This window comes from Colletes latitarsis, chromosome 13, assembly GCF_051014445.1.
Source record: "Colletes latitarsis isolate SP2378_abdomen chromosome 13, iyColLati1, whole genome shotgun sequence".
NCBI lineage: Eukaryota > Metazoa > Arthropoda > Insecta > Hymenoptera > Colletidae > Colletes > Colletes latitarsis.
In genome coordinates, this window is record NC_135146.1 from 10,289,658 (window position 1) to 10,303,632 (window position 13,975).

A 13,975-nucleotide genomic window follows, 5' to 3' on the forward strand; every position below is an offset into this window, starting at 1 on the left:
TCTATTCTATTAGAAAATTTATCATTGCCAATATTTAATTACTAAAAATGTCTAAATTATAATTTACCATATTAAACATTTTAATACTGTATTATTTACACTAGAGTGCGATATATCTTTCTGAAATTGTAAACGTACCATTGGATAGAACGTCTGGAAATAATTTTTTCCTGTAAAAATCAAATTCTATTCGAATAAAAAATCTATTAAAATTTATCATTGCCTATATTTGATATAAAAATTCCGTAAATTTTAGTTTCCATTCCTAAATCTGACCATTTGCACTCCATTCTGTATAAATTAAATAATTAAAATAAGAAATAGATAAAATTTAGCAGAAAATCAAATTCTATTCTAATAAAAAATCTATTAAAATCTATCATTGCCTATATTTGATATAAAAATTCCTTAAATTTTAATTTCCATTTCCTAAATCTGATCATTTGCACTCCATTCTGTATAAATTAAACAATTAAAATAAGAAATAGATAAAATTTAGCAGAAAATCAAATTGTATTCTAATAAAAAATCTACCAAAATCTATCATTACCTATATTTGATATAAAAATTGTTCAAATTTTAATTTTCATTTCCTAAATCTGACCATTTGCACTCCACTCTGTATAAATTAAACAATTAAAATAAGAAATAGATAAAATTTAGCAGAAAATCAAATTCTATTCTAACAAAAAATCTATTAAAATCTATCATTGCCTATATTTGATATAAAAATTGTTCAAATTTTAATTTTCATTTCCTAAATCTGACCATTTGCACTCCACTCTGTATAAATTAAATAATTAAAATAAGAAATAGATAAAATTTAGCAGAAAATCAAATTCTATTCTAATAAAAAAATCTATTCAAATTTATCATTGCCTATTATTTGATTACTAAAAATGTCTAAATTATAATTTACCATATTAAACATTTTAATACTGTATTATTTACACTAGAGTGCGATTTATCTTTCTGAAATTGCAAACGTACCATTGGACAGAACGTCTGGAAATAATTTTTTCCTGTAAAAATCAAATTCTATTCTATTAAAAAATCTATTCAAATTTACCATTGCCTATTATTTGATTAATAAAAATGTTCAAATTTTAATTTCCATTTTTTAAATATATTCTGACCATTTGCACTCCATTCTGTATAAATTAAACAATTAAAATAAGAAATAGATGAAATTTAGCAGAAAATCAAATTCTATTCTAATAAAAAAATCTATTAAAATCTATCATTGCCTATTATTTGAATAATAAAATTATTTAAATTTTAAATTCCATTTTTTAAATCTGACCATTTGCACTCTACACTGTATTAGTTGAACAATTAAAATAAAAAATAGATAAAATTTAGTAGAAAATCAAATACTATTCTAATAAAAAATCTACTATAATTTATCATTGCCTATATTTGATATAAAAATCGTTCAAATTTTAATTTACATTCTTTAAATCTGACCTTTTGCACTCTATAAATTGAACAATTCAATTAAAATCAGAAATAGATAAAATTTAGCAGAAAATCAAATTCTATTCTAATAAAAAATCTACTAAAATTTATCATTGCCTATATTTGATTAATAAAAACTTTTAAATTATAATTTTCATTTCCTAAATTTGACCTTTTGCACTCTATAAATTGAACAATTCAATTAAAATAAGAAATAGATAAAATTTAACATAAAATCAAATTCTATTCTATTAGAAAATTTAACATTGCCAATATTTAATTACTAAAAATGTCTAAATTATAATTTACCATATTAAACATTTTAATACTGTATTATTTACACTAGAGTACAATTTATCTTTCTGAAATTGCAAACGTACCATTGGACAGAGCGTCTGGAAATAATTTTTTCCTGTAAATACATCGGTAGGTACAGGATTGAACTAATGCAGGGACTCGTCGACGAGATCAATAAGCACCGTAAGCGGACCCTTCTTCGCAAGGCTTTTATGCTTTCTTATAAGCAGCCTTCCACACCGACTATACTATACTATTCGTCCTTATCCAGGTGTTTTCTTTTGTAATAGCTGCTTCTGTCCCATACAAACACACAATCTGCAACAGGGAATATTTCAATTTTAAATTGAAGTTTATTTAAAAACCTCAAGTATCATTTTGCATTGAAAAAAAAAATATAAACCTAATGTCTCGAGAGCTTCAATACGAAATCAGTATTTTTCTACGTTTTTAATTTTTCACGCCCAGAATCTCGAATTAAAAAATCTAAAAAAATTCCCAAACACGTATCTCGATAACCACAATGCACCAGAATTTTTAATTTTCTCTATAACTACCCTTATGAACAAAATGGAGGATCGAAAATTTGCACAGAATGTTCTTTTTTGATGCTCTATCGATGTAATTTTGTAAATTAAAAAATGTATATTATTTTAAACAATTTAATTTAATTTCCCAAATTAATATTTTCGAGGTTCAAGGGCACATTTGACCCCCTTATTTGACTGATTTAAACAATTTAATTTAATTTCCCAAATTAATATTTTCAAGGTTCAAGGACACATTTGCCCCCCTTATTTGGCTGATTAAAACAATTTAATTTAATTTCCCAAATTAATATTTTCAAGGTTCAAGGGCACATTTGCCCCCCCTTATTTGGCTGATTAAAACAATTTAATTTAACTTCCCAAATTAATATTTCCATTAAAATAAACTACGTTTTGATCCATCGTGTGTCGAAAATTCGAGGGCACATTTGACCCCCTTATTTGACTGATTAAAACAATTTAATTTAATTTCCCAAATTAATATTTTCAAGGTTCAAGGGCACATTTGCCCCCCTTATTTGGCTGATTTAAACAATTTAATTTAACTTCCCAAATTAATATTTCCATTAAAATAAACTACGTTTTGATCCATCGTGTGTCGAAAATTCGAGGGCACATTTGCCCCCCTTATTTGACTGATTTAAACAATTTAATTTAACTTCCCAAATTAATATTTCCATTAAAATAAACTATGTTTTGATCCATCGTGTATCAAAGGTTCAAGGGCACATTTGCCCCCCCTTATTTGACTGATTAAAACAATTTAATTTAATTTCTCAAATTAATATTTTAGGGGCACATTTGACCCCCTTATTTGACTACAATTTTTGAGCATTCTTGATTAAAAAATGGACAATTACTTTGTACACAATTGATCGATCATTAGAATTATTTTTTACAACGATCTTTCTAGCTACAATTTGAAATGGTGCAAACATAAACGATTCGAAATGTTTTAGGCGTATTTAATACTAGGTTTACTAGGTTTTATTCAGATTCTAAACTTAACGTTATAGGACTCATAAATATTATTTATTTTGAATTGAATTGATGTAATATGGATGTATACTCTAATTAAAAGAAAAAATTGCATTTCAATGTCAATGTAGCGAATTATAATAAAAATATGTGCAACGAGTGTCCATGAAACTAGTTTAAATTATAGTGAGGAATCTGGTTCGATATTATTTAATTTTGTATTGCATCTGAGGTGCCATATTTCATTTTAATTGACTGTGTTTTTATTAAAAGTATCAAATGGAAATATTGGATCCAGTTTTTAGAAAAATACAAATTATATATTTTTCGATTTCTAAATTAGGATCACCTTTGTCTGTGTTTTAGATTCGACCCACAATTTTAGCAGTCTGTTGCCAGAAACTGAATGTAAACAACACTAAGCAGACTTAAACGTGTTTTATATTGAATATTCTTTGGTAGAATGTGATCCCAAGGAATAAGAAATGTTGAAGTTTTGGGATGCAAACGAGTTGGAATAATTTGCACTTTGATACGATTATCTATGTAAAGATACATACTACTTTGGCTTGTTTTATGAACTTACGACGAAGATAGTTATTTGGTATTGGAAAGTATAGAAAGAGTTTTGTGTTTGATTTATGATGTTTTATAAAATAGAGATTCGAAGCATGAATGAAAGAAAAATTTAATCAAATTGTTGTAAATCAAGCTTTTTATAAAGAACTATAATTTTTCTATGGATTCTGAAAGTCGACACGATTTTAAATAAATAACTGAAAAGTTAAAGATTCGAAAGATAAACAACAAAAGAAATATAATCAATTTGTAACAAATTAAACTCTTTATATAAAAAACTATAATTTATCTATGGTTTCTGAGAGTCGACGCGATTATTTATTTTAAATCGTGACGCTATCTCAAATAAATAACTAAAAAATTAAAAATTCGAATCATAAACAAAAGAAAAATATAATCAACTTGTAACAAATGAATCTTTTTAAAAAAAAAACTATAATTTATCTATGGTTTCTGAGAGTCGACGCGATTATTTAGAAAGAGTTTCGTGTTCGATTTATAATGTTTTATACAATAGAGATTCGAAGCATGAATGAAAGAAAAATTTAATCAAATTGTTGTAAATCAAGCTTTTTATAAAAAACTATAATTTTTCTATGGATTCTGAAAGTCGACACGATTTTAAATAAATAACTGAAAAATTAAAGATTCGAAAAATAAACAACAAAAGAAATATAATCAATTTGTAACAAATTAATCTCTTTATATAAAAAACTATAATTTATCTATGGTTTCTGAGAGTCGACGCGATTATTTATTTTAAATCGTGACGCTATCTCAAATAAATAACTAAAAAATTAAAAATTCGAATCATAAACAAAAGAAAAATATAATCAACTTATAACAAATGAATCTTTTTAAAAAAAAACTATAATTTATCTATGGTTTCTGAGAGTCGACGCGATTTTAAATAAATAACTAAAAAGTTAAAGATTCGAAAGATAAACAACAAAAGAAATATAATCAACTTGTAACAAATTAATCTCTTTATATAAAAAAAACTATAATTTATCTATGGATTCTGTGAATTCTTAATTCTGAGATTCTTAAATAAATAACTAAAAAATTAAAAACAAAAGAGAAATATAATCAACTTATGACAAATGAATTTCTTTAAAAAAAACTATAAATTATCTATGGATTGTGAAAATCGACACGATCTTAAATAAATAACTAAAAAATTGAAGATTCGAAGCATAAATAAAAGAAAAATATAATCAAATTGTAACAAATCAATTTCCTTAAAAAAAACTATAACATTTCTATTGATTAATGATTATTTAATGATTATTTAATGATTATTTTATTGGTTAATAAAATTATTTGATAATTTATCTATGGATTCTGAGAGTCGATATTAAATAAATAATTAAAAATTAAAAATTCAAAGTATAAATAAAAGAAAAATATAATGAACTTGTAACAAATGAATCTCTAAAAAAAACTATAATTTTTCTAACGATTCTGTGATTTTTTAATTCTGAAAATCTTAAATAAATAATTAAAAAATCAAATATTCGAAGCATATAACAACAAAAGGAATATAATCAACTTATGACAAATGAATTTCTTTAAAAAAAAACTATAAATTATCTATGGATTCTAAAAATCGACACGATCTTAAATAAATAACTAAAAAATTGAAGATTCGAAGCATAAACAAAAGAAAAATATAATCAACTTGTAACAAATCAATTTCCTTAAAAAAAACTATAACTTTTCTATTGATTAATGATTATTTAATGATTATTTTATTGATTAATGAAATTATTTGATAATTTATCTATGGATTCTGAGAGTTGATATTAAATAAATAACTAAAAAATTGGAGATTCGATGCATAAACAAAAGAAAAATATAATCAACTTGTAACAAATCAATTTCCTTAAAAAAACTATAACTTTTCTATTGATTAATGATTATTTAATGATTATTTTATTGATTAATCAAATTATTTGATAATTTATCTATGGATTCTGAGAGTTGATATTAAATAAATAGCTGAAAAATTAAAGATTCGTTGCATAAACAAAAGAAAAATATAATCAAATTGTAACAAATGAATCACTTTAAAAAAAACTACAATTTTTCTATAAATTCTGAGAATTGATCTCAAATAAGTAACTAAAAAATTAAAAATTCGAAACATAAATAAAAGAAAAATATAATCAACTTGTGACAAATCAATATCTTTAAAAAAAAACTATAATATTTCTATGGATTTTGTGAATTTTTAATTGTGAAATTCTTAAATAAAAAATTCAAAATTCAAAACATAAACAAAAGAAAAATATAATCAACTTGTTGCAAATCAAGCTTTTTATAAAAAACTATAATTATTCTATGGATTCTGTGAATTCTTAATTCTGAAATTCTTAAATGAATAACTAAAAAATTAAAAATTCGAAGCATAAACAACAAAAAAAATATAATCAACTTGTAACAAATGAGTCTCTTTAAAAAAAACTATAATTTATCTATAGATTCTGAGTGTCAATCTTAAATAAATAATTAAAAATTTTTGTATGGATTCTTAATTCTGAAATTCTTAAATAAATAACAAAAAATTAAAAATTCGAAGCATAAACAATAAAAGAAATATAATCAACTTGTAAGAAATGAATCTTTTAAAAAAAAACTATAATATATCTATTGATTTTAAAAATTGATCTTAAATAAATAACTAAAAAATTAAAAAGTCAAAACATAATCAACTTGTGACAAATAAATTTCTTTAAAAAAAAACTATAATTTTTCTATTGATTCTGAAAGTCGACACGATCTTCAATAAATAACTAAAAAATTGAAAATTCGAAACATAATCAACTTGTAACAAATGAATCACTTCAAAAAAAACTATAATTTATCTATTGATACTGAAAATCGACACGATCTTCAATAAATAACTAAAAAATTAAAAATACGAAACGTAAACAACAAAAGAAATATAATCAACTTGTAACAAATGAGTCTCTTTAAAAAAAACTATAATTTATCTATAGATTCTGAGTGTCAATCTTAAATAAATAATTAAAAATTTTTGTATGGATTCTTAATTCTGAAATTCTTAAATAAATAACAAAAAATTAAAAATTCGAAGCATAAACAATAAAAGAAATATAATCAACTTGTAAGAAATGAATCTTTTAAAAAAAAACTATAATTTATCTATTGATTTTAAAAATTGATCTTAAATAAATAACTAAAAAATTAAAAAGTCAAAACATAATCAACTTGTGACAAATGAATTTCTTGAAAAAAAACTATAATTTATCTATTGATACTGAAAATCGACACGATCTTCAATAAATAACTAAAAAATTGAAAATTCGAAACATAATCACCTTGTAACAAATGAATCACTTCAAAAAAAACTATAATTTATCTATTGATACTGAAAATCGACACGATCTTCAATAAATAACTAAAAAATTAAAAATTCGAAACGTAAACAACAAAAGAAATATAATCAACTTGTAAGAAATGAATCTTTTAAAAAAAAACTATAATATATCTATTGATTTTAAAAATTGATCTTAAATAAATAACTAAAAAATTAAAAAGTCAAAACATAATCAACTTGTGACAAATGAATTTCTTTCAAAAAAAACTATAATTTTTCTATTGATACTGAAAATCGACACGATCTTCAATAAATAACTAAAAAATTGAAAATTTGAAACATAATCAACTTGTAACAAATGAATCACTTCAAAAAAAACTATAATTTATCTATTGATACTGAAAATCGACACGATCTTCAATAAATAACTAAAAAATTGAAAATTCGAAACATAATCAACTTGTAACAAATGAATCACTTCAAAAAAAGCTATAATTTATCTATTGATACTGAAAATCGACACGATCTTCAATAAATAACTAAAAAATTAAAAATTCGAAACGTAAACAACAAAAGAAATATAATCAACTTGTAAGAAATGAATCTTTTAAAAAAAAACTATAATTTATCTATTGATTTTAAAAATTGATCTTAAATAAATAACTAAAAAATTGAAAATTCGAAACATAATCAACTTGTAACAAATGAATCACTTCAAAAAAAACTATAATTTATCTATTGATACTGAAAATCGACACGATCTTCAATAAATAACTAAAAAATTAAAAATTCGAAACGTAAACAACAAAAGAAATATAATCAACTAATAACAAATGAATCACTTCAGAAAAAAACTCTAATTTATTTATGGCTTCTGGGAGTCGATGTTAAATAAATAACCAAAAAATAAAGATTCGAGGCGGTTCTAAGCATTACAGAGCTACTCACGTTGCTTGCAGTAGCAGCACTATAGAGCGATGGAGGTGTCCAACGCTTTTCTCAGCCCTCAGTCGACAGTTGCACGCAGTCCGTAGTCTTCGACGGGTCGCTCGTCGTCGAATCCGCACTTTGCACAACATCATCAGTGTTTTATAAACAATGGAAAAGTTTCTCAGTGTTTAAATAAAATATCTGAACACTACAATTGTCACCTGTATAAACATGGCGATCCGTGGCTGCTCCAAGTTTCCAATTGGTTTATAGTGGGCCTTAAACATAAAATTTCAAAAGTGATTAGAGTTTCATCGACGTGGATTTTTCACTGTGAATCGTTTGTGTGGTAAATAAAGCAATGGTAAGAATTTTAACGCTATTTTGATTATGTCTAATCGATGCAATTGCGTCGTAGGAGATGCACATTCCTAGTTTCGTAAAAAAATATACGGTACATTATGTACTGATAACTGTGATAACTTGGTCGTTAGCTTCTTTTTCGTGAGGGGAAAAAGGAGATAGTTTGAGGTCAGAGGTCGCAGATAGAAACATGCTCACTTCGAAATTGAGTTCAAATACGAAGATCATTGTTTCTTCAATTGTTCGTACACGCTGAAATTCAAGATAAGATGCATGTTTCTCTTGCTATTGGACTGCACAAAAGGAGTATTTAATTGGGGGTTTTAACTGGAAAAAAACGCAAGTGGAATACTTCATTTTCAAATATATCGAGTCAATTAAAAAGAGACTTGTTAATAGTCTATTTATATAGTGGAATACTTTATTTTCAAATACACTGAGTTAATTGAAAAAAGACTTGCTAATTGACTCGGTGTATTTGAAAATAAAGTATTCAACTATATATATATAGACTATTAACAAGCCTTTTTTTTAATTGACAATCAGTGTATTTGTTTTTATTTTCAATTTAAAAAAGACATGTTCTTGGTCTCTCCCTCTCTATATATAGACTATTAACAAGTCTTTTTTAAATTGAAAATAAACACAAATACACTGAGTCAATTTAAAAAAGACTCGTTAATAGTCCACTCTGTCTATATATATAGACTATTAACAAGTGTATTTTGTTTTTTTTCTTTTTTTAATTGATTCAGTGTATTTGAAAATAACGCTGAAACTATAATAAACTGAGTCAAAAAGACTTGTTATTAGTCTATACATATAGAGAGAGACTATTAACAAGTCTTTTTTAAATTCAAAATAAAAACAAATACACTGAGTCAATTTAAAAAAGACTTGCCAATAGTCTATCTATCTATATATATAGTTGAATACTTTATTTTCAAATACACTGAGTCAATTAAAAAAAGACTGGTTAATAGTCTCTTTATATATAGACTATTAACAAGTCTTTTTTAAATTGGAAATAAAAACAAATACACTGAGTCAATTTAAAAAAGACTTGTTAATAGTCTCTATTAGCACTATTAACAAGTATTAACAAGTCTTTTTTAAATTGAAAATAAAAACAAATACACTGAGTCAATTAAAAAAAGACTTGTTAATAGTCTATATACAGGGTGTTCGGCCACCTCGCGGAAAAATTTTAATGGGGGATTCTAGAGGCTAAAATAAGACGAAAATCAAGAATATCAATTTGTTGATGGAAACTTCCTTAAAAAGTTATTAACGTTTAAAGTTTCGCTAGTACTGAATTTTTTTCTCGAAAGTGCGTAGGATTTCATGGGTATGTCTATTCACCAAAAATTATTGTAATTTACCCCCGCAACCGAAAATAATTTTTTCAGAACCATTTGAAAATTTTCATTTTCGTCGAAAAATTTGTCCACCTTTCTGAATTTCTTTCTCGAAAGTGCGTAGGATTTCGTGGGTATGTCTATTCACCAAAAATTATTGTAATTGACCCCCGCAACCGAAAATAATTTTTTCAGAACGATTTAAAATTTTTTTTAAAAATTTTAAAAACAGGCACCTACACCCTTGTCGATTTTTCTTCCAAATTCGTTTTTCATTTTTAATAATTTTTATTGACGTTCTACAGAAAAGTTGTCTAATACTTTTTTGTAGGTACCTATGAGCTCTACTTCAGAAAAAAGTTTCATTGAAATATATTCACTATTGTAGGAGTTATGGTCGTTTCAAAATTGGGCCATTTTTATTTGGTTTTTCTCAGTTTACGTGGTCAAGGATCAACCTTTCGAATATTTTTAGAATTTCTACATATTCTCCACTAAAATACGCGTTGTTTGCTTTTTTAAACATTAAAATCGTCCAATCCGTTCAGAAGTTATGACGTTTTAAAGATTCGCATGAAAATTCGAGCAGACATTTCTGGCCAGAAATTAGATTTTCGGTAAGGAATTTTTTTCTCGAAACTGAGTAGGATTTCGGGAGTATGTATAATAACCAAAAATGATTGTAATTACCTACTGCAACTAAATATAATTTTTTTAGAATGATTTGAAAAATTTTTTTTTCGTCAAAAAATTTCAGCACCTTCTCGAATTTTTTTCTAAAAAGTGGGTAGGATTTCGAGGATATGTGTAATGGCCAAAAATGATTGTAATTACCTACTGCAACTAAATATAATTTTTTTAGAATGATTTGAAAAATTTTTTTTTCGTCAAAAAATTTCAGCACCTTCTCGAATTTTTTTCTAAAAAGTGGGTAGGATTTCGAGGGTATGTGTAATGACCAAAAATGATTGTAATTACCTACTGCAACTAAATATAATTTTTTTAGAATGATTTGAAATTTTTGAATTTAATTGTTAATAACTTTTTAACGAAGCCTCCATCAACAAATTGGTATTCTTGATTTTCGTCTTCTTTTGGCCTCTAGAATCCTCTATTAAAATTTTTCCCAGGAGTGACGGAACACCCTGTATATAAAGAGACTATTTGTCTTTTTTGACTAAGTTTATTATAGTTTCAGCGTTATTTTCAAATACACTGAGTCAATTAAAAAAAGACTTGTTAATAGTCTATAGATAGATAGACTATTAACAAGTCTTTCTATAATTGATTCAGTGTATTTGAAAATAAAGTAGTCCACTATATACAATATATAAATAGACTATTAACAAATCTTTTTTTAATTGACTCGGTGTATTTGAAAATAAAGTATTCCACTATATATACAGAGACTATTAACAAGTCTTTTTTGACTCAGTGTATTTGAAAATAAACTGTTCCACTCGCGTTTTTTTCAGTTAAAAACTATAATTAAGTATTCCTTTCTTCATAAATCTTTTGCAAGACTTTTACAAGACTATTTACAAATCTTTCATATATATATATATATATTAATAGCAAGTAAAAACTTGTTAACCATATTACTGGTATCTCCTATCGATTTATTTCCCCATATTTTATTTATTTGTGTACTCTAAAGGGGATTACCCTCAGAATAAATTATTATTATCATTGAACATTTAAGCATTGTTTTCCATTAAAGATGGAGTTACTGTTCAAAGTAAAATTACTAAAAACAGTACACTCGAAAGGGGAAAATTACATTAAAAATATAATTGTTTCAAAAATATAATTTGTTATCAGAAATATGTAATTATAAATAATATTAAATATAATAATATAATTTTCTCTAATCTGTACTTTTTCGAATCCCTGTGGATAGAGAATTCCACTATATTTAGGAACGTAGTAACGTTTGCTCTAATATTTGTTTTATTATTACGAGGAAGTAGTATTCCAAAAGGAATAAAGACACGCCCACAGTTCATTTAAACGTTCTCTACGACGTTCGTTTCCTTGCAACAAAGTGCCGCGCTATAAAGTTACAACATTAATACAGTTTTACAACGAACCTTGACTCTATATCGCTAATACACCAGTCGTTACTGCCCGTAGCTTTATTTAACGTCTTCTTCAACCGCCTTGACTCGCAATTTTCCAAATGGATGCAGGCTTTGCTCCACAAATTCAACTTTCTGCGAATCTAACTTCTCCAAACGAATCCTCTTCTTAAGTTTCTGCAATAAAAACAAAATTAAATCTATAAAATATTCCAAATACATCAATTACTTATTTAATTACCAATTCACATGGAATTTATAATCATGAAAGTATAATTCTAACTTCTAAGTATAAATAAACTTCTTCTGTAATGATTAACAATAATTCTGCTTTTGTAATAAAAATAAAATTAACTGTAAATTTATAAAATATTCCAAATACATCAATTACTTATTTAATTTCCAATTCACATGGAATTTATAATCATAAAAGTATAATTCTAACTTCTAAGTATAAATAAACTTCTTCTGTAATGATTAACAATAATTCTGCTTTTGTAATAAAAATAAAATTAACTGTAAATTTATAAAATATTCCAAATACATCAATTACTTATTTAATTTCCAATTCACATGGAATTTATAATCATAAAAGTATAATTCTAACTTCTAAGTATAAATAAACTTCTTCTGTAATGATTAACAATAATTCTGCTTTTGTAATAAAAATAAAATTAACTGTAAATTTATAAAATATTCCAAATACATCAATTACTTATTTAATTACCAATTCACATGGAATTTATAATCATAAAAGTATAATTCTAACTTCTAAGTATAAATAAACTTCTTCTGTAATGATTAACAATAATTCTGCTTCTCTAATAAAAATAAAATTAACTGTAAATTTATAAAATATTCCAAATACATCAATTGCTTATTTAATTTCCAATTCACATGGAATTTATAATCATAAAAGTATAATTCTAACTTCTAAGTATAAATAAACTTCTTCTGTAATGATTAACAATAATTCTGCTTTTGTAATAAAAATAAAATTAACTGTAAATTTATAAAATATTCTAAATACACGAATTACTTATTTAATCACCAATTCGTTACACATAGAATTCATAATCATAAAAATATAATACTAACTTCTAAGTATAAATAAACTTCTTCTGTAATGATTAACAATAATTATGCTTTTGTAATAAAAATAGAATTAAATCTATCGTTAAAATATATTCCAGATACACGAATTACTTATTTAATTTCCAATTCGTTACACATGGAATTCATAATTATACAAATATAATACTTCTCCTGTAATAATTAACAATAATTCTGCTTCTCTAATAAAAATAAAATCAACTGTAAGTCTATAAAATATTCCAAATACAGGAATTACTTATTTAATCACCAATTCGTTACAAATAGAATTCATAATCATAAAAATATAATACTAACTTCTAAGTATAAATAAACTTCTCCTGTAATGATTAACAATAATTCTGCTTTTGTAATAAAAATAGAATTAAATCTGTCGTTAAAATATATTCCAGATACACGAATTACTTATTTAATTTCCAATTCATTACACATGGAACTCATAATTATAAAAGTATAATTCTTCTGTAATAATTAACAATGATTCTGCTTTTGTAATAAAAATGAAATAAACTGTAAATCTATAAAATATTCCAAATACACGAATTACTTATTTAATTTCCAATTCATTACACATGGAACTCATAATTATAAAAGTATAATTCTTCTGTAATAATTAACAATAATTCTGCTTTTGTAATAAAAATAAAATTAACTGTAAATCTATAAAATATTCCAAATACACGAATTACTTATTTAATTATCAATTCGTTACAAATAGAATTCATAATCATAAAAATATAATACTAACTTCTAAGAATAAATAAACTTCTTCTGTAATAATTAACAATAATTCTGCTTTTGTAATAAAAATAAAATTAACTGTAAATCTATAAAATATTCCAAATACATCAATTACTTATTTAATTTCCAATTCATTACACATGGAACTCATAATTATAAAAGTATAATTCTTCTGTAATAATTAACAAT

General features: G+C 24.3%; 1 protein-coding gene across 1 annotated transcript in view; it reads left to right on the plus strand.

Moving 5' to 3' along the window:
* The first annotated feature begins 8,240 nt into the window (after window positions 1-8,240).
* LOC143349453 (uncharacterized) overlaps window positions 8,241-13,975 on the plus strand; it is a 32,100-nt gene continuing 26,365 nt past the window's right edge. The window contains exon 1 of the mRNA XM_076780725.1: window positions 8,241-8,497. The gene's annotated coding sequence lies outside the window, so the exon portion shown is untranslated. The remainder of the gene's footprint in view (window positions 8,498-13,975) is intronic.